Below are 22,410 nucleotides of genomic sequence, written 5' to 3' on the forward strand. Positions count from 1 at the left end.
TAATTTATTACAGTTTTTCAAGGAAGTCTCAACCAGTCTTGATAGAGGGGAACCAGTAGATGCATTGTATTTGGACTCTCAGAAGACATTCAACAAAGTACCTCACAAAAGGTTAAATCATAATATAGGAGGCCACTGTGTTGCAGGTAGTATATTGGCATTGATAGAGAATTGGCTCATGGGCAGGAAACAGCATGTTCCTGCGATAAGGGATTTTTTTTTTCAGCTTGGCAATTTATGACCAGAATGTTTCCACAGCAATCAGTACTGGGACTGCAACTGTTTACAATATATATTAGTGATTTGGAGGAAGGAAGCAAATGTACTATAGCCAAACCTGCAGATGACACAAAAATAGGTGGAAAGGCAAGTTATGAGAGGGATACAAACACTTTACAGAATGAAGTTGAAAGGTAAGTAAGTCAACAAAAAGTTGGCAACTGTGTAAAGTGGGTACGAAGTGGAAAATATGAAGTTGTTCATTTTAGAAGACAGAAAAAAAGAATATTACTTAAATGAAGCAAAACTGCAGAAAGCTGCAGCACAAATGGACCTGGGGATATTTATGCAAAAAACACAGAAAGCTAGCACACAAGTACAGCAGTAATCAGGAAGGCAAATTGAATGTTGGTCTTTATTTCAACGGAGCTGGAGTATAAGAGTAGGGAAATCTTACTGCAACTGTACAAGGTGCTGGTGAGATGACATCTGGAGTACTGTAAGCAGATTTGGTCCCCTCATTTAAGAAAAGACATCATTTAATTGAAAGCAGTTCGGAGAACTGGGATGATCTCTGGTATTGAGGAATTGTCTTATGAGCAAAGGCTAAACAGGTCGGGATACTACTCATTGGAATTTAGAAGAATGAGAGGTGATCTCATTGAAGCATATGGGATTCTGAAGGGGCTTGACAGGGTAAATGCTGAGAGGATGCTTCCCCTCATGCGAGAGTCTAGGCCCAGAGGGAATAGTCTCAGAATTAAGGGGTGCCAATTTGAGACTGAGATAAGGAGGAATTTCTTCTCTCAGAGGGTTGTGAGTCTTTGGAACTCCTTTCCATAGAAAACTGTGAGGGCAGAGTCCTTTTGTATATTTAAACCTGAGATAGACAGATTCTTATCAGTCGGGGAATCAAGTGTTAGGGAAAAGGCAGGAAAATGGGCATGAGGAATGTCAGATCAGCCGCGATGCTTTTGCAGAATTGCGGACCAGGTTCCAGGGGTGAAATGGCCTGCTCCTGCTTCTAAATCTTATAGTCTAACCTGATATAACCTGTCCTATCAACTTAACTCTTTCAGCCTTATTTGCATTTACATGATCTGGCTGAAATCAGTGCAATTGAAAATCAGTCTGTGGTACAACCTGTACTTTCCACATGCATATTTCTTCAATACACATTTGCTCAAACAATTGAATTTTGGTCAGCTTATGGAATTGCTGAATTAAACAGAAGAGGCTAGAGAAAAAATATAAAATCTGAAATAAGGAACAGGAATGACGTGGATGTGCCGGCGTTGGACTGAAGGTGGACAAAGGCAGAAGTCACATAACACCAGGTTATATGGGTTTATTTAAAAGCACAAGTTTTCAGAACACTGTTCCTTCTTCAGGTGAAGCCACTTGAAAAGATTGAGTTTGTGAGGGTTTATCAAGGCTGGATGATTCATCTAGCTTTGGCTAAAGGGAAGTATCTCCAATTCATTCCTCACCAGTTCTGTAAAGACTACTTTCCTGGCAGAGAAGGAAATCAAAGAAGAAAATCTGTGGGAGTTAAGGATCATTTTGGGCTGGTTCCAGGTGAATAAGAGTATCTGCTTACAGGACAGAGTAAACTATAAGCATGGAAGGGTTGCATAGGTTCAATGGAAGGAATTGTTCTTGTAGTTTAGAGTATAGGTTGCCTACTGAAATAGTGTTTAGTCAATGTTGCTTTCAGTCAGATAAATGTCTTAAAGCATGAAGTTGTTGTGTGGCCCTTACAGACATTTACTAGAAGTTCAAATCTCTTTGTAAAAGTTATTGGTTTCTACAGGCACAGTGGCTCAGTGGTTAGCACTGCTGCATCACAGCGCCAGGAACCTGGGATCAATTCCACCCTCGGGTGACTGTCTGTGTGGAGTTTGCACATTCTCCCCGTGTCTGTGTGGGTTTCCTCCAGGTGCTCCGGTTTCCTCCCACAGTCTAAAAATGTGCAGGCTAGGTGGGTTGGCCATGCTAAATTGTCTGCAGTGTTCAGGGATGTGTAGATAAGGTAGGTTATAGGGGGATGGGTCTGGGTGGGTGCTCTGATGGTCGGTGTGGACTTGTTGTGCTGAAGGGCCTGTTTCCACACTGTAGGGATTCTATGATCTATGATACAGTTCTCACCTAGTTCTTGGTTGATTCAGGGACCCATCCAATCAATCGCTTTAACACTGACTGATCTGACACTTTTGAATCATTTACTGGTTTTTTTTATTATATTGATGATTTAATGCATGTGTGAGCATCATCATTTTACCAACTTACATACGTGCTTCTATTAGAAGTAGAATGTACTGCGATAACTAAGCAGAGACTGTGTGGTAAGAAATGGACAAGCACTTATTGACAAGCAGTCTGAAGATAAGAGCTATAAATACAGATGCATGAAAAGAGGACAGGCACTGAGGGTATTGAAATGAGTCTGAACAAATCTGACTGTGTCTCCAGAAAGTGGAAGCTCCGATCAGCTGCAGCAGCAATGAGCTTGCATCTTATTGATATGTATACAGTATACAAAGTGGAATTTTGTTTTCCAATCATATATTTATTCATTGAAAACATTCAAATTGTCTGGAGGCACTTACATGTTTAAGATCATAGATACACGATGCAATCTCAGTGATGTCATTCAGCCTGGTTCTGCAAGTAATATGCTGTCATTTTTTTTTGCCAGAGGTGCAGACTTGATATGAACATTAAACTAACCATCTGTCTATTCCACATCCGGTGCTCATGGTGTGTTCAGCACTGAACACTGTTTTACGTGAGTGTCTTCATGCCATTTCTTCTTCCCACCAGTACCCACTCAAATTTCCTGCTTCTTTCCACCTCATTTCCCTCTCATTTTTTCATCGACACACTTCTGATCAAATTCAAACAGAACCTCATCTTTCTGCTGGGCAGTTTGTATCCCTCAGTCACTGACTCAGACCTTCACTTCAGTTCACACGTCTTCACAGCATGAGGTGCTGGCAAGGTTAAGATGTGTGGTGTGTTTACTCTTTTGTGTAGGAGCTGAGGATCGAGGGGCTGGCACACAGGCTTATCTTGAGAGTGGGTGACATCCTCCTGGATTGTCTGCACCTTCCCTCTCCTGCTTCTGGTGTAGATCTGTTATAAAACTAAGATCACTCACCTTGACATTTCCACACATGTCATCCTATAAACATTTGTATTAGTAGCAGGAGTACGCCATTCAGACACTCAAGCTTGCTCCACCATCTGATAAGATTATGGCTGATCTGATTGTGGTCTCAGCTCCACTTTCCTGACTACATTATATCCTTTCACTCCCTTTGTCAATCAAGAATCTTACTAACTCAGCCTTAAAAGCTGTGTCTCAGCCTCCACACTGCTCTGGGAAAGAGAATTTCACAGATCAATGGTTCTCTGAAAGGGAAGAAAAGGTCTCCCATCTGTGTCTTAAATGGGAGACTTCTTATTTTTGAACCGCATCTCCTCATTTGAGTCTCTTCCAGAAGGGGGAACACACTCTCAGCATCCACCTGGCAAATCCCCTCAGGAACGTGTATATCTTATACCTACCAGTCCCCCTAACCCCAAGCACTTACTACAACCATCAAACCCCATTATCACAAGCCCCTCCCCCAAAAGCCTGCCAAACAATCCTCCTGCCACCATGCAAAATTCCAATCCAACCACTCCCAACATTCCCTATCCCAAATATCTCACAATTACACCACCCCACCTGACCTCATCACCAAGGCCTATCCCCCTCCCTATTACTTTAGTTATTCAAGAGATGTCTTGCTGTTGCATGTTAACCTCATAGCAGCCGTACAATGTGCTCCATTTCAACAGCTCCTGGCTTGTTTGAACCCATCTCACTCTGAATATGCGTGTTGTCCTTTCCTGTCCCTCAATTTTCTCTTTTTCTTCTTCAAACCTGTTTCAGTGTCATTTTGTTTTAGTTTTTGATGAAGAGTTGAACCTGAAATGAATACTCACTAGTATTTTTTCTCCTACCGATGCTCACTGACCTGCTAAGTGCCAGCAGCATATTGTGTTTTGGACTCAACAGCCTGGAGGGATCAATTCGTTTCCCAGGAAGAATGTCAATCCATTCAAGCTATAAAATACTAGGGATTGACATCCATGGGATTTTTGTTTTAATGAATTAAGCCTGATCAACAGCTACGGCTGAGGTTAAAGCATCAGCAACTTGCATTTATATAAAATAAAAACTGAAAGAACCATGGATGCTTTAAAATCTGAAACAAAAACAGAAATTACTGGAAAAGCTCAGCAGGTTGGGCAGCATCTGTGGAGAGAAATCAGAGTTAATGTTTCAGTTTGAGTGACCCTTCCTCAGAACTGTTGTTGCATTTGTATATAACACCTTTATCATATGTTCCACATTTCACAAGAGCATCAAACTAAGTTTGTGACAGTCTGTGAAGAGATGCATTTCTATAGAGTTTTTTTTAGCATTGTAAAGGTCCCAAGGTGAATCAGCACGGTGAAGAAAGTCTTATGTTGGAATAGATCAGAGAAGGATCTCAGATTGTATGAGAGGATGGCTGAAATCTTGGCCAGAAAGCTGGATGTCATGGAAGACTTTTAAGCCAAATAGACTTCATTTGACTTGCCTTGCTGAGACTGCTGACACTGTAGCTAGCAGCCTCCAATCACAGGCTTCTCTCTGGTGCCTGCACCTTAGCAGTCAGCAGAGTCAAAAGACTTCATGCTAATGGTTAGCCATAAAATATCTAAATGATCCAAACTCCAAGGGTCAGGTCAGCGTCAAAAGTTATCGCAAGAAAAACATTTATGTTTTCAACATTGTGGCGGTGGGATGAGTAACATGGGTGATCAGTGTAAACATGTTGATTGTGGGGCACACTGTTTTCTTTAACATATTTACATGGTCAGCAATCTATAGTCATGATTTGAAGGAGTGTGTGATCTTCCACCTACTGAAGGTGGGATAATCACAACCTGGTCCACTAAGCTGACAAGGTACAAACTGGGGGCTGGGAGGCCAGCTTAGAGAGATGAACTGCAGTGAACCCAACAACAACAACTTGCATTTATATTAATGTGTATTAATGCACATCGTGGGAGCATTATCAAACAAAAATTTGACACCAAGCCACTAAAAGAGATATGAGTTCAGTTGACAATAAACTTAATCAAAGGGGTGATCTTTAAAGGAGAGCCTTAAAGGAGCAGAGGGAGGGAGGGATTGAGGCTCAGATGGTTCAGGAGGGCATACCAGAGGTTCGGGGGCAAGACTTCTGAAGTAACAGGCTCTACTGTGCAGGGATTAAAATTGGAGGTGTGCAGTAATCTCAGTTTAATTTTCATAGAATCCCTACAGTATGGAAACAGGCCATTCAGCCCAACAAGTCCACATTGCTGCTCTGAAGGGCATCCCACCCAGACCCATTCCCCTGTATTTCTCCATGTCTAACCCACCTAACCTAAACATCCCTGGGCACTATGGGCAATTTAGCATGGCCAATCCACCTACCCCTGCAGGCCAAGCAGCATCATAGGAGCATAGGAGCAGTGATGCTGCTTGGCCTGCTGTGTTCATCCAGCCCTGCACCTTGTTGTCTCGGATTCTCCAGCATCTGCAGTTCCTACTATCTCTGATTCAACCTACCCCTGCACATTGTTGGACTGTGGGAGGAAACCGGAGCACCTGGAGGAAACCCACGCAGACATGGGGAGAATGTGCAAACTCCACACAGACAGTCACCCGAGAGCAGAATCGAACCTTGGTCGCTGGTGCTGTGAGGCAGCAGTGCTAACCACTGAGCCACTGTGCCACTCTTTTTTTTAAACAAGGGCCGTGGTTATCATAGAATCCCTACAGTACGGAAACAGGCCATTCAGCCAAACATTTTGTTAAATGTGCTTTATAAATGTTATAAAGGTTTTGGTTGGCGGGCTAGGGGAGCTGACAGAAACAGGGAGAGGTGAGGTTAAGTTGGGGATTTGAAAAGGGGAAGAATGACAGAAATGTAAACATTGTTGGATAAGGAGCCAATGTAGGTTAGCAAACACATGGGTAATGGGTGAATGAAGCATTTTTAGAACAGACCTCTTTAATTTACCAGTTTTCTGTGCCTGAACTAATCCTCCATTGAGGTTCCTTCTCTGCCACAGCGGGGCATCCATAACATGCACTGCTACACTGGAGTTAATTTTTGAAACAGTACCTTGCTTTGTTCTTCAGAAGTACTGGTGTTTTTTTTTGACCTACTGATGGATTTGTTGGTGTTGGGCTCATATCCAAACTTCAAGTTGCATTAATATCATGTCTTGCGAATTACTCAAGCAATTATGTTAAAGTACAAAGGAAATTCAATTAAGATTTTTTTTAAAAAAGAAATGTAATCCAGTAAGACATGCTTAAGCTCTGGATCTTATTAACTATAAGTGTAGCAAAAATCCGAATTGGATGCTCACTGTGTGATGTACAAGACTGCCCAATAGAATGGAGTTGATTTTGATTTTAAATGAAATCAGATCATGACCACAAATTTATTTTTACATATAAAGGATGGCGAGAAAATTAGCAAAGAAGGTGCAGGACATTAGTTCATGGTGCTGTCTAGTCACCAGTCACCAACAACTCTGTTGTGACAGTTTAATTAATTATAGTAAAATGGGAAATGTAAGAGGAAATGGGGAAACAGAAAAGCATGATGAAATGTTCCTGACATAAATTATTAAGGTTTGTAAACAAAGTGTGCATCACTCATAATAATTTAAAGTAATAAAGAAACAAAAGAAATTGTTATTAAAGCCCTTATTGAAATCAGAAGAATATTTTCTATATTGACTACATGACAAAATATCTCAATAACAGCAGGTTAGAATTTATTCAAACCTGTGGAATTTCCATACGGATCAGTTATACTGCATTCACACATGTTGAGTTCTAAAACTTAACATCTAACATGTTGATTCAGTGTTCTTCTACTTATCTCAGAGGTTCTCTCATTGCTTCTGCTTAACTGTCATTAGCCTGCAAGCTCTCAAAGTTAAAAGTTATTTCTGAAACATTCCTAAAATTTTCTTCAAGATTGGGGAAGGGCTGTCAAACTTAAAGGACACTACGCCCATAAATGAAAGCTATTAAACAGAGCTCAGTTATGCACAGTTCTCAATCAAGTTGGAGAAGTGGATAAGCAGATTGTCAGAAACACATTGTCCAGATACATTAATCTAAAAATTCTATCTTCACTAGATAAAACAAGAACAGAAAAATAAACTATCAATAAATCCTATAGAAGATGCAGGAGAAACATCCTTACCAAAAGAACGGTAAAGAACGCTTGACGGAAGATGGATATATTAATGCACAGGGATCTGTCTTCTGCAGGAATAAGGAACATGTCAAGGTATTGCGTACTCTTTTGAACTAAACAAAAGTCTGGGGCACATTAGAGGAAGGTGATGGCATAGCAGCAGTAATGTCATTCAACTACTAATTCAGAACCCCCAGCTAAAAGTTCTGGGAATAGGGTTTAACTTCCATCATGGCAGAGGGTGAAATCTGAATTCAATAAAAATCTGGAATAAAAAGTTAGCCTAATGGTGATCATGTAACTGTTGCAAAAACCCATCGAGTTCACTAAAGGTCTTTAAGGAAGGAAATCTGCCGTCCTTACCTGGTCTGGCCTACACGTGACTCCACACCCACAGCAATGTGAGTAACTCTGAACTGTCTTCTCGCTTCTTAAACATGAACAACAAATGCTGGCCAAGCAAGCGGTACCCACATCCCACAAACAAATTAAAAAAATAACTTCCTGGTACATTCACCATGGCAACGCCTCAATCAATCAGAGTCGATTTGCCAACTAATCCTTTCCTCATGCAGTGTAAGTTGTTACTCGCTTTGAAATTTGACATTCTTCCATGTGTCCTGATGAATGTGTCACCTGAAAAGGGTTAAAAGCCAGAGACAGTAGGAACTGCAGATGCTGGAGAATCCGAGACAACAAGGTGCAGAGCTGGATGAACACAGCAGGCCAAGCAGCATCAGAGGAGCAGAAAGGCTGACGTTTCGGGCCGAGACCCTTCATCAGAAATGGGGGAGGGGAAGGGGGTTCTGAAATAAATAGGGATAGAGGGGGAGGCGGATAGAAGATGGATAGAGGAGAGGATAGGTGGAGAGGAGACAGACAGGTCGAAGAGGTGGGGATGGAGCCAGTAAAGGTGAGTGCAGGTGGGGAGTTAGGGAGGGGATAGGTCAGTCCAGGAAGGACGGACAGGTCAAGGGGGCGGGATGAGGTTAGTCGGTAGGAGATGGGGGTGCGGCTTGAGGTGGGAGGAGGGGATGGGGGGGAGGAAGAACAGGTTAGGGAGGCGGGGACGTGTTGGACTGGTTTTGGGATGCGGTAGGGGGAGGGGAGATTTTGAAACTTGTGAAGTCCACATTGATACCATTGGGCTGCAGGGTTCCCAAGCGGAATATGAGTTGCTGTTCCTGCAACCTTCGGGTGGCATCGTTGTGGCACTGCAGGAGGCCCAGGATGGACATGTCGTCTGAGGAATGGGAGGGGGAGTTGAATCAACAACTTCTCTTTCAATTCCTCTCACTTCCTACAGACAAAGAGGGTGGCCATGGGTACCCACATGGGCCCAAGCTACGCCTGCCTCTTTGTAGGTTACGTGGAACAATCCCTCTTCCGTACCTACATTGGCCCTAAACCCCACCTCTTCCTCCGTTACATTGATGACTGTATCGGCGCCACCTCATGCTCCCACAAGGAGCTCGAACAGTTCATCCACTTCACCAACACCTTCCACCCCAACCTTAAGTTCACATGGACCATCTCTAATACCTCTCTCTCCTTCCTGGACCTCTCTGTCTCCATCTCGGGCAACCACCTAGAAACCGATATCCATTTCAAGCCCACCGACTCCCACAGCTACCTAGAATACACCTCCTCCCACCCACCTTCCTGCAACAATGCCATCCCCTATTCCCAATTCCTTTGCCTCCGCCGCATCTGCTCCATGAGGCATTCCACTCCCGTACATCTCAGTTGTCCTCGTTTTTCAAGGATCGCAACTTCCCCCCCTCAGTGGTCGAGAACGCCCTCAACTGTGTCTCACACATTTCCCGCAACTCATCCCTCACACCCTGTCCCCGCAATAAGAACCAAAAAAGAAACCCCTCGTCCTCACGTACCACCCCACCAACCTCCGGATCCAATGCATCATCCTCCGACACTTCCGCCATCTGCAATCCGACCCCACCAACAAAGACATCTTTCCCTCCCCACCCTTATCTGCTTTCCGGAGGGACCACTCTCTCTGTGACTCCCTTGTCCGCTCCACACTCCCCTCCAGCCCCACCACACCCGGCACTTTTCCCTGCAACCACAGGAAGTGTGACACCTGTCCCCATACCTCCTCCCTCACCCCCATCCCAGGCCCCAAGAAGACTTTCCACATCAAACAGATGTTTTGAAGCTTGTGAAATCCACATTGATACCATTGGGCTGCAGGGTTCCCAAGCGGAATATGAATTGCTGTTCCGGCAACCTTCGGGTGGCATCGTTGTGGCACTGCAGGAGGCCCAGGATGGACATGTCGTCTGAGGAATGGGAGGGGAAGTTGAAATGGTTCGCGACTGGGAGGTGCAGTTGTTTATTGTGAACCGAGTGTAGGTGTTCTGCAAAGAGGTCCCCGAGCCTCCGCTTGGTTTCCCCGATGTAGAGGAGGCCACAACAGGTACAGCGGATGCATTATACCACATTGGCAGATGTGCAGGTGAGCATCTGCTTGATGTGGAAAGTCTTCTTGGGGCCTGGGATGGGGGTGAGGGAGGAGGTATGGGGGCAGGTGTAGCACTTCCTGCGGTTGCAGGGAAAAGTGCCGGGTGTGGTGGGGCTGGAGGGGAGTGTGGAGCGGACAAGGGAGTCACGGAGAGAGTGGTCCCTCCGGAAAGCAGATAAGGGTGGGGAGGGAATGATGTCTTTGTTGGTGGGGTCGGATTGCAGATGGCGGAAGTGTCGGAGGATGATGCGTTGGATCCGGAGGTTGGTGGGGTGGTACGTGAGGACGAGGGGGATTCTTTTTTGGTCCTTATTGCGGGGACGGGGTGTGAGGGATGAGTTGCGGGAAATGTGTGAGACATGGTTGAGGGCGTTCTCGACCACTGAGGGGGGGATGTTGCGATCCTTGAAAAACGAGGACAACTGAGATGTACGGGAGTGGAATGCCTCATCCTGGGAGCAGATGCGGCGGAGGCAAAGGAATTGGGAATAGGGGATGGCATTTTTGCAGGATGGTGGGTGGGAGGAGGTGTATTCTAGGTAGCTGTGTGGATTTCACAAGTTTCAAAATCTCCCCTCCCCCTACCGCATCCCAAAACCAGTCCAACACGTCCCCGCCTCCCTAACCTGTTCTTCCTCCCCCCCATCCCCTCCTCCCACCTCAAGCCGCACCCCCATCTCCTACCGACTAACCTCATCCCGCCCCCTTGACCTGTCCGTCCTTCCTGGACTGACCTATCCCCTCCCTAACTCCCCACCTACACTCACCTTTACTGGCTCCATCCCCACCTCTTCGACCTGTCTGTCTCCTCTCCACCTATCCTCTCCTCTATCCATCTTCTATCCGCCTCCCCCTCTATCCCTATTTATTTCAGAACCCCCTTCCCCTCCCCCATTTCTGATGAAGGGTCTCGGCCCGAAACGTCAGCCTTTCTGCTCCTCTGATGCTGCTTGGCCTGCTGTGTTCATCCAGCTCTGCACCTTGTTGTCTCGGGTTAAAAGCCAGTCTCTTTCTACAGCAATACTCAAGCAGCGAAAATGTGGAATCTGCTTCAAGGAGCATTCAAGGCAAATGGCATGAATTGTTTTAGAGGGAAGCTCGTACTGTTTATGAGGAAGAAAGAGGAAAAATTTTTCTTGATAAGCTGTGATATGGTGGGAGAAGACTTTTAAAGGGCACAAAGAAAAATCATAGAATACTTGAGCCAAACGATCTATGACTGTCCCAAACTCTCTGTAGTATTCCGCAAATATGAAATGCAATGTCTTTGCACTCAATGTTCAGTCATTTTATAACTTTAAAACATTTAGATTAATCAGTACACCTAAATCTAACAGGACCGTTAGAAACCTCATTATCTTAAAAATAATTTACAAAAAAATGTCAAATTCTGGAGGAGATTTGGAATCACATTGGCACCCTGAAGCACTGCACTGTGACCTGAAGGAATGTAGTCAACTTCAATATAAAGATCCAGTGATACTACACGCCCTGAGAATTTAATCCAGTGATGGAATCAAGTCCCTTTACATGGTTTAATTGTCCAGGTGATTCTGCAGATGACAATGGAAGAGTTTGTGGTCCTTGGATTGAACAGTCTAAAGAACAGGGAACCTGTTAGTCTTGTGATTGAAGGTATTGAGTAATGCATTGCAATTCTTCAATTCTTATCAGTACATTGTGGAATCTTGTGCATACTTCCACATGTTAACAGTTACAACATCAAAGATATGTGTCTGCAACCAAATTGCCCTTCAATTGTTGGGAGCACTTGAGGTGAATTTCTAATTAGGCTTGTCAAATATTTAAACTGCCTGCTTATCTGACACTCTGGAAAGTTCTAAAGGTTTCTGAAATTGGCTGAGGTGTCACTGAAAGACAATAGAAGAAATCCCCACTAATAAAAAATGTGACAGTTGGTAAATTTACAGTGAATTAAACTGAGAGTAAGGAAAGGGGAATGAATACAGACAATGATATTCAACAGAATTAACTTGACATCAGCATAGTTTATCACCGCAGATAATTGGTACTCAGGGTGGGGGTTTGACTTTCATACTTGTGTCATCAAGAATGCAGCCTGAATACTAAAGGTCTGTCTATAAAGCACTGAATGAAGACTTGCAATGTAAACATAGGAAGAGTGCAGTACAAGCTCAGCTATTGAACATATCTATACCATTACTAAATGAAACTTGACTCATATCAAAATATTGTAAAGCCTATAGATAAGTTACTGTCACATTCAAGACTTAAACTTCTGCAGATGACCCAGAGTTGACTTCTGTGACCTCCACATTCAACGTTTTGGTTAACATTAGCGATTTTCTTGCAAGTCTCATCAAATAGAGAAGCATTTACAATATGTGGTAGTGTGGCCGAGTGGTCTAAGGTGCTGGATTTAGGTTCCAGTCCCTGAGGAGGAGTGGGTTCGGATCGCACTGCTGCCACTTGTTAAGCATAGCACAGTGGCTCCCACTGCTGCCTCACAGCGCCAGGGACTTGGGTTTGATTCCACACTCGGGTGACGTCTGTGTGTTTGCACATTCTCCCTGTGTCTGTGTGGGTTTCCTCCCACAGTCCAAAGATGTGCAGGCTAGGTGGATTGGCCGTGCTAAATTGCCCATAGTGTCCAGGGATGTGTGGGTTATAGGGGGATGGGTCTGGGTGGGATGCTCTGAGGGTCGGTGTGGACTTGTTGGGCTGAAGGGCCTGTTTCCACACTGTAGGGATTCTATGATATCTCTGTTTCCATTTTGATCTTCAAAGTTTCACAGGAAGGAATTACACTGATTTTCACTTTATATTGTCTGTTATCCTGCTCCTGCCTGGTCAGGTCAGATCAGTAATCAACATCATTCAGGTAGGATTATGTGTGACCATTAAAAGCTTTTAAGCAATTTAGACAATGCTTATAAGTTTACTGATGAATGATGTATGCCAACACTGGATGGGAAGAGGCAGATTTAACAAATGTAGAAAAATTTACGGATTTGAATCCATATCCAACTCATTTAATGGTTAATACAATGCACATGTTAAAATGTTTAGTACAATGTTTCTTACATACTGTGTAGGATTTGATGTTCACCTATTGTACAATTAATATCACATATTGATATGCATTTCATAAACAGCCAACACTTCTCACTTTAAACAAAAGCATATTTTTCCCACCTTATTAACATATTTATTTTTTCCACTCTTTCCTGTCCAGATTGTGAGGTGTCTTGCTTGGGGTCCAATTCCATGGCCCTCCAATAAATCACTCAAATTGCAACTCCTCATACAGATGGCTCAGCTGTGAAACCACTATTGGACCACAACAGGGGAGAGGGCAGGCATCGGAATGAACATTTTTATTATTCTGCCCAAATAGTCAAATACATCAACGGGAATCCTGGCTAACTGTGTCACTCATGTAACTACCCACACTGTCACCTTGGCTGAGATCATCTACCTAGGGATTTCTCAGGCCTTTTGAAAAGAATGATATTTTTCTTTTTGGCTGTTTATAGAGTGGGCCAACGCTGAATGGGATTCTATACATTTTCTACTCAACCCGTTCAAAGACGGGATCACACACCTCTGCATCGGGTGTGACTTCAACCCTGGCCTCTGGCTCAGAGGTAATGAAAGGCAACATTGAAGGAAATGCTCACAACTTGAATTTCAGTGGAGTACAGTTTATTGACATCACAAAGTACAAAATATAAAGCAATATTTTCACAATGAACAAATAGAAAATACAGCAGTACCATTCCATATACAACCAGATTGACTTTGTTTGGCCACTGAACAGTTTTGGTTCTTGCAAACTCCCACCTTCAATAACACAATGGAACTTTTAAGTGCCCATTAGTAGGATTTAATTGTTGGCCAAGTTTACTGCATACAAACAGAACATTAGATCACAAACTGTTTGAACTTTGTAACATTGCCATAATTATAAATGTCACCTTGCAGTATAATGTAACACTAAAATCTTTAAAACTGGTAATTATAGAAACTATACTCGTCAAATTGACACATGATGATTTCGGATTATTTTGTAGCATTTTATACCACATTTAGGTCAGAAATTTGCATTCTACAAATGGACATGCACGCATACAGAAAGACAAATAGTTGTCACCTGGGTGAGACACAGTTAAAACATATACCACCCCAGGTTAGGAAAACGTTGCATGGAAAATCTGGGAGCTTTTCTATATTTCTTTAAATTATTTGGCAGGTCTGATCGAACCAGTAGCTATTAATATTTGATATTGCATAGTTTACTAATGTACTATTGCACAGATAAATGGTTAAGCTCAGAGCTCCAAAGCTGAGAATTTTAAAAAAATCTTTGAACTGAAGGCCGGATCTCACGACAAGGAAAAACAGCTAGGGCAATTAGTTAAGATAATTAGGTTCAATACACAAAACGGGACTAAGGAAGATTCCATAAGCAATAGCAATGAAAATATTCTCATTACTGGTACATTAAAAATAAGTTATGACAGTAGGTCAAGAAAAGTACTGTGCAGTGTTCTTTCCCAGAAACCTCATAGAGGTTGCCTATCTGATAAATCTCCTAAAGCTCAAAATCAAACACAAACAAGTCTGTGTGAATGATTCACTTTTATTCTTCTTGCCAGTTATAATTCTCCAGTATGTTTTTCCCTATCGAGCAGCAAACCGCACATTCATCCCAAACAGCCAGCTGTGAAAATTCTACTGGGCAGAAACAGTGCCATAGGGCAGCAAAAGGCAAGATCTCCTCTCTCAGGTGATGGGTTTGGAAGCAGGATGGACATTTAATTGAACAGGGTAGTGGGGTATTTAAGAGACATCCCCTCTTGCCCTTGCTAGCAATCCCCCTCACCACCCTCTCCCACTGTAACCCCCTCTCAATCCTCTCCACCAGGCCTGTAGCTTGGGTCTCCATCTTGAGACTATGGTGGGTGTTGTTCCAGCAACAGCCACTGCCTCCCCGAACTTCAGCCTCCTCCCACCCCAAGCTCCTGGTTTCAGAGGAAGTGCCATGGGTGGTCTCACCTGTGCCTGATCAGCAAACAAGGGGGTGACAAGGATCTGTTTCCAGCTCTCTAACCAGCAGGCAAGACCACCCTCAAACCCTACCGATGCCACAATAAGATTCTGCTCAGTCTACAGTAAAATTCATATGCTTTCATCCATCAAAATTCAAGCAAAACAATATCTAATGAAAATGGTGAGCACTCAATTCATAAATTACACAATGAAAGAATGGATTTTGCTTGTCACAGATATAATAGGATACTGAATCACAAAGACAAGGCAGACAGATAATTCGTGTTCAATACTTAAGCACTTTAAACAACACGTTGATTTAACACGATTCATTTATAAAAAATAGATGTAATTCTTTACATACATGTAAAAATACAGACATTTATTATATTAAAATACTACAACACAAGTCACATCTTAAATTCCTAAAATTAAGGAGAATGCACATTTCATGAATGGGTGGATAATATATTCTTTTATACATTTCTAATCAAATTTTTGATCTGCAGACAGTGCTTCTTGGACAGTCATGCAAGTTTCTCATTCTGTAGAAATTGCATTAAGATTGCATGATCCTAAAGTATATTGCACAGTGTTGGCCCAGATTAATCTTACACAGTAGCAATCCATCTGCACAAGTCTCTTTGTTAGTTGACACTTGTCATACCATTACCTCTTCACAACAGCTGAAATCTAGAACCAACCCTGAGGTGACATTCAGGGAATTTCCTTCAAAGCCCATCATAAATGTTATGATGGACATGTCGACAACACTGCATTACTACTAGTTACTAACAATTTTTTTTTAAAATTTCATTTTGTATTTCTTTTCTACCTCTTATTCAATTAGACATCAAAGAGGTAAATTAGGGGAAGTGAACGGGAGAGGTGTAAAAATCCTATATGGTCCTATTGAGGAAACCAGTCAAAGCAATAATGGGTTCCCTTTACTACAGAAGCAATGGCCTAATGTTCTGAGGATCCACGCTCAAATCCTACTATGGCAGATAGTGGAATTTCAATTCAATAAAAAAAATCTGGAATTAAGAATCTACTGATGACCATGAAACCATTGTCAATTGCCAGGGAATACCCATATAGTTCACTAATGTTCTTCAGGGAAGGAAATCACCATCCTCACCTTGTCTGGCCTACATGTGACTCTAGACCCATAACAATGACTCTTCACTGCCCTCTGAAATAACCTAGCAAGTCACTCAGTTCAACGGCAGCTAGGGGCAGGCAATAAATGCTGCCAGCCAGCTACACCCAGGTCCAATGAGTGAATAGAAAAGGGGCAGGAAATATACTGAAGCAGCGTGTGACATAGATTGTTGATGCCGACACTATCACAAGCCATGGATAGATTCATGCCACACTTCTCCTCGAGGATGCTAACTCATAATGGGAGCTCCCATTTCACACAGCCCCTGCCCCAACAGCCCAGGCCTACTGCTCCAAACATCAGTTTGCATTAAAAGGTATGTGAAGAGATCAGAAGTGTAAACTTTGGTTGATTTTATTTTCGTACTTCTTAGCCCATGAGAGCACAGGCCATATGTAATATCTCTAATATTTCCCCAGATGAAATCATCATTCTGCTCAGCCAGCCCTCAGTTCTTAAGTGTAGATTGTATTTAACAATTGATCTACATTGATTAATGACTTCAAATATCTTTGGACATTGAAATCAAGCAGAGTTCCGGGTTCAATGGCACAATAGAAATTTGTACAGTGCCTTTCACAAAGATGGGATGTCCCAAAGTGCTTAAGAAACAATTGATGTGTGGTCACTGTTACAGTGTGGGAAACACAGTAGTCAATGCACTTGGCCAGCTCTCACAAACAGCAATGTGACAGTAAGCAGATTTCATTTCTTCCTTATGTCAGTAAGAAGGACAGAAACTGGACAGGACAATACGGTTGACATCTCGCTCTTCCTCAAATAGGTTCTCTGATGTCCACTTTGAAAGCAGACATAAGCTTGCTTGAGTGCTTAATCCTAAAAGAAAAGGCGCATCTAACAGCAGTATGGTACTCCAATGCCAATTTTGCGTGCTCAAGTAACAGTGCTACCAATGGAGCCATCATGCACATAGTTGGCTGGGAGATGATCTCAAAAAGAGTAACTTTCATACAATAGGCTACAAGCCTTTTTTGTTTGCGAAGAATTGCAGTGACAGTTGTCCATCAAAAAAAAGAGTTGCTTAGTTAATCTGACCACAGGATACTTCAAATGTGAATGAAGAACTTGAATTTATATAGCAGCTTGACGTGTCTCCCAAAAGCATTACAAAATACACAATCAATTGAAGTCCAGATTGTTACAGAAGTGAATGAAGTTGAAGCCCTGGAGACAATGACCTATTTTGAACTGTTTCTTAAAATGGCAACATATGCCACAATTACTCAGAATAATTAAGGTGCTTAAGGCAAGTGAGAAATATGTATAAAACTAATGTTGCAACATTGACAGAATGACAGTTTTACAAATGAAATACAGTACTGCATGGAATGTTTAATCTTGGACTCAGAGGTTAGTTTTGCACTTCCAATATAATGGTGCTGTCTAGATCTGGCATGCACTTCCATAACAAATGCCGCTAGGGTATTACTTCAAATGATCATTTCTGAAATAAAGGGATACTGTCAACATCAGCTGTGGATGGCACCAACACCAAGTACAATCTCATCCTCAAACATCCATAAACACTTCCAACAAGATAACCCCCAAAAGGGATTTTCACCCATCTCTGTCACTGAGTCCAATTTTATCTCTGCCACTATTCTTCAGACTGGCATAATTCGATACAGGTGCAGAACAAGCATGGCATCTTCTTTATTGGTACAGCATAGTTATTCTTTGGCTAGATCAGATTGGGGGTTAGTGGTGCACTAGTATTATAAGTCTGACGATAATAGATAGAGAATGTAGTCTTAAATTTACTGCTTTAGTGAATGACCTCCCCTCATAGGTAGTGAAATAACTCCACAGTGGCTAGTATCCCATCACCAAATCAACCTTTATGCATACGTGGAGAGTCCTTGACACTGATCCAGCTCCCTCAGAGCCAGCTCTCAGAGTGAGCAGGACATTCCTGTTCTTATCTGTTAGCTGGGGCTCCCTGATTGAACCAGATTAACACCCCCTATATTCTTGAGGTCCACCTACAGACCTCATTACAATTGCCACAGGTACGTCAGAGCTGCTCACCCTAACTCCACTTATGCTATGATGGCCCATCATGCTAACTGATGTCCATCCGCAGGCTGCTCACGGATGAGAGTCAAAACAAATACATTCCAGGCTGAGACAGACAGATTTTTCATCAGTAAGGAAATCAAGGGTTATAGGGAAAAGGCAGGAAAGTGGGATGTGAATGGCAGAGCAGACTTAAAGGGCTGAATGGCCTTCTTCTGCTCCTACATCTTATGGTCTTATGGGTAAAGAGGAGCTGGAATTTGGCAATTGAGAATATTGTATTATTGCTACCTTTAATCCGGGTCGAAATCAAATCTTTCGATGTTACAGGGTAACAGAAATGTTCGACAGTTTCTGGCCATCACTTTTATCCAGCTAAAGCCAGGTTGTGCTGAGAGTGAATGTTCTGTGTTGATCACTTTTTTACCCATCTGAACATAGCAAATGCTAGATAATACACAGAAAATAGCTTTGTTGGCTTCCCTCTTGCATACTTCACAACAGTGGGCTGAAATTTTATGACAGCATTTGGATAATTATTTTTCTATGTAAGATTTAGCACACTTTGTGATGACCTGATGTTTCGAAGCACTTTACAGCCAATGAGATCCTCGTAGGAATTAGGAACTACAGCAGCCAATTTGCACACAGCAAGCTTCTACAAATAGCACTGGGATATTGCCTAGAAAATCTATTTGTGTGTTGTTGGTTGAGATATACACTGGCCAGAATATCAGGATAACCTGCTTACTCTTCTTCAAAATTTGTGCCATTAATTTATTATCCATATCCAAACGTAGCTAGATTCAGACAACATCCAGAGTTTAGCTGATAGGTATCAAGTAACATTTGCATCACACAAGTGCCAGACAATGACCATTTCCAACAAGAGAGAATTTAACCACTGCCCCCATGACATTCAATTGCACTATTACTGCTGAATCCTCCACCATCAACATCCTGGGTGTTACCAATGACTACAAACTGGACTGGACAAACCATATAAATACTGTGTCTATACAAACAGTTCAAAGGCTAGGAATCCTGCAGTGAGTAACTCACCTCATGATTCCCTGATGCCTGTCAGCCAACAACAAGGCGCAAGTCAGGAGTTTGATGGAATACTCCCCACTTGCCTGGATGGGTGCAGCTCCAATAACACTCAAGAAGCCTGACACCATCCAGGACAAAGCAGCCCGCTTGATTGGAACCACATCCACAAGCATTCACTCCCTCCACCACCGACGCTCAGTAGCAGCAGTGTACGCTACCTACAAGATGCACTGCAAAAGTTCACCAAGGCTCTTTAGACAGCACCTTCCAAACGTACAACTATTTTCACCTAGAATAAGACAAGGGTAGCAGATACAAGGTAATACCAGCACCTGCAAGGTCCTCTACAAGCCAGTACGGGTACGTATCCCAAAGAGGCTGCAGTGACTCAAGAAAGTAACTCACCATCACTTCACCAAGGACAATAGGGGATGGGCAATAAATGCTAACCCAGCAAGTGAAGTCAGATACCATGAATGAATGATAAAAATAAATATACTGTTATAGAGCAATAGAGGCTTTGATTTAACACTTTACCTGAAAGCACCTCCATCAGTTTAGCACTCCCTCAGTATTCCACCTGTGTGACAGTATGGATTTTGGTGCTCAGGTTCTGAGAACTTTCTTACTCAACAGGCAAGAAGCCTATAAATTGAGAGACTGCTAACACAAAATTCACATGATGTTGAGGTGCCGTGGGGTGGACAAAGTCAGAAATCCCACAACACCAGGTTATACTCCAAACAGGTTTATTTGAAATCACAAGGTTTCGGAGCATAGCTCCATCGTCAAAGGCTATTACCTGGTGTCATGTGACTTCTGACAAAATTCGCAGACAAAGACTATACTTTAAACAAACTCACGTAGTTTTAAGTAATCATACGTTTTAATATAGATTTATTTGGGGATTGGGGGTAGCAATGGATTTGTGTGAACATGTTAGTCAATTTCATCACTCAAAAACTGTGAAACAGATTGGCTTGCTTCCCAACAATTGTTTCAAATCAATTTCTGACATTAGTCAGCAAGATAATCCCACAAGTGGCATAACTGTAAATTAAGTTTCGTCAATAGCAGCCATGTGTACCATCCACAAGATGCATTGATTAAATTCAACAAGGCCCCCTAGACAGCAACTCTCAGACCCACTACCACTTCCATCTAGAAGGACAAGGGCAGCAGATGCCTAGAAACAGCACCACCTTTAAGTTCCTCTCCAAGCCACTCACCATTAGTTTGTGAAGCAAACTGACATGGCAAATCTCCTTGTGCGCTAAATTGTGTGTGAGCTTCAGCTAAACAATGTGGCGTGCACCTTCACAGCGCATGTAAAGCCTAACACAAATATCAAGTTAACATCAGTCTGCAGATGCCTTTCACAAACAGTGCCAGGAACTGAGTTTCGTAATGGAAGCACAAGCATCAGGTGAGGAATATTCTGGATTTTTTAATAATGGAACTTTTGTTTATGAAATAGATTAAGTGAAGCAACTCTGTTGAAATGGACCAGCTGTTCACTGCTGACACCATGTAGAGTTCACAAGGGTCACAGTCCTGAAATCAGTTATTACAAATTCACGAAGTTATAATTACAGGTATAAACATAGAATCAGAGTATCTTACATGACTATAATAAGGCCATTCAGTCCATCACGTCTGTGCCAGTTTATTCCAAATTCCCATTCCGTTCCCATAGCCCTGAATTTTTTCCCCTTCAAGTTTATATCCAATTCACTTTTGAAAGCTACTATTGAGTCTGCTCCTCCTTTCTTCAGGCAGTGCATACCAGAATATGATCATAAATCAGCATGTGAAAAAAATACCTATTAGCCACTTTTGGTTCCTTTCATAATTACCTTAAATTAGCTTTGATAATTGACCACCCCTGTCAGTGGAAACAGTTTCTCCTTACTTACTCGATCAAAACACCTCCTAAGTTTCAAACTGGTCTATTAAATTTCATCTTAAACTTCTCTACAATAAAGGAGAACAATGCAGGGTCTCTGGTTTCTTCATGTAACAAAAGTCCCTGACCTTCACTGGTATTAATATGTAAAGGTAATTTGGAAGGTTCAATTGGAAAGGTAAATTTTGGAGACTGAGTAATTCAATTTTCTTTTAAAATAAGAATTCAATCTGATTCAATCTTGTCAGCCTGCAGATTGCATAGATGTAAATGATAACGCAAAAAATATTCCCACAGGTCTATTTTATGTGGTGATGAAAACAAGTCAACATTTTTTAAGCTATAGTTACATTACATACACAAGAATGCAAAAGGTATAGACATAAGCAGGAGGCAGTCAGCACCTGAAGAAGATTTACATGTCAAAATTCAGACTTAAGCAGAATTTATAACATTGTCCACCTTCTTGTTTCAGACTAGTGATTATAATCCAAGCAGTTATTACAAAAGTTTCCAGAATTCAATGTCTGATGAAAATCTCTAAGAAAACGTCCCGTCCTACTTTTAATCCCTGTTTTGCTGCTAGAATACAACCAGTATTATTTGCACCTTCTCCCATAATAAGTCAGATATTTGTCTGAGGGAATGATATCACAGCGGCTATAACTAATGGTTATTATACATATAAATGCCCTTTGAATATTCTCTGATCTGCTATATAGAATAGTAAAAATGCTACAGTGCAGAAAGAGGCCATTTGGCCCATCAAGTCTGCAATGACCCTCCAAAGAGCATTCCACCTGGACCCAGCGCCACCACTCAATCCACATAACTCTACATTTACTAGGGCTAGTCCACCTAGACTGCACATCCCTAATCACTACGTGCCAATTTAGCACGGCCAATCCACTCAAACTGCACATCTTTGAACTGTGGGACAAAACCTGAGCACCCTGTGGAAACACAACCAGACACAGGGAGAATGTGCAAACTCCACACAGACAGTCACCCCAGGGTGGAATCAAACCCAGGTCCCTGTCACTGTGAGGCAGCAGTACTAACCACTGAGCCACCATGCCAATGATGAATTTGAAAGTGCTTAACAAGTCATCATCCAGTTAGGTAATGCTAGCACCACAGTGTTAAATATGCCCGTGATTGCACTTTACATTCCTTGTGATTCACACTTTACTCACAAAGTTGTAAA

This window comes from Rhincodon typus, chromosome 15, assembly GCF_021869965.1.
Source record: "Rhincodon typus isolate 14 chromosome 15, sRhiTyp1.1, whole genome shotgun sequence".
In the NCBI taxonomy this organism is placed as follows: Eukaryota; Metazoa; Chordata; class Chondrichthyes; order Orectolobiformes; family Rhincodontidae; genus Rhincodon; species Rhincodon typus.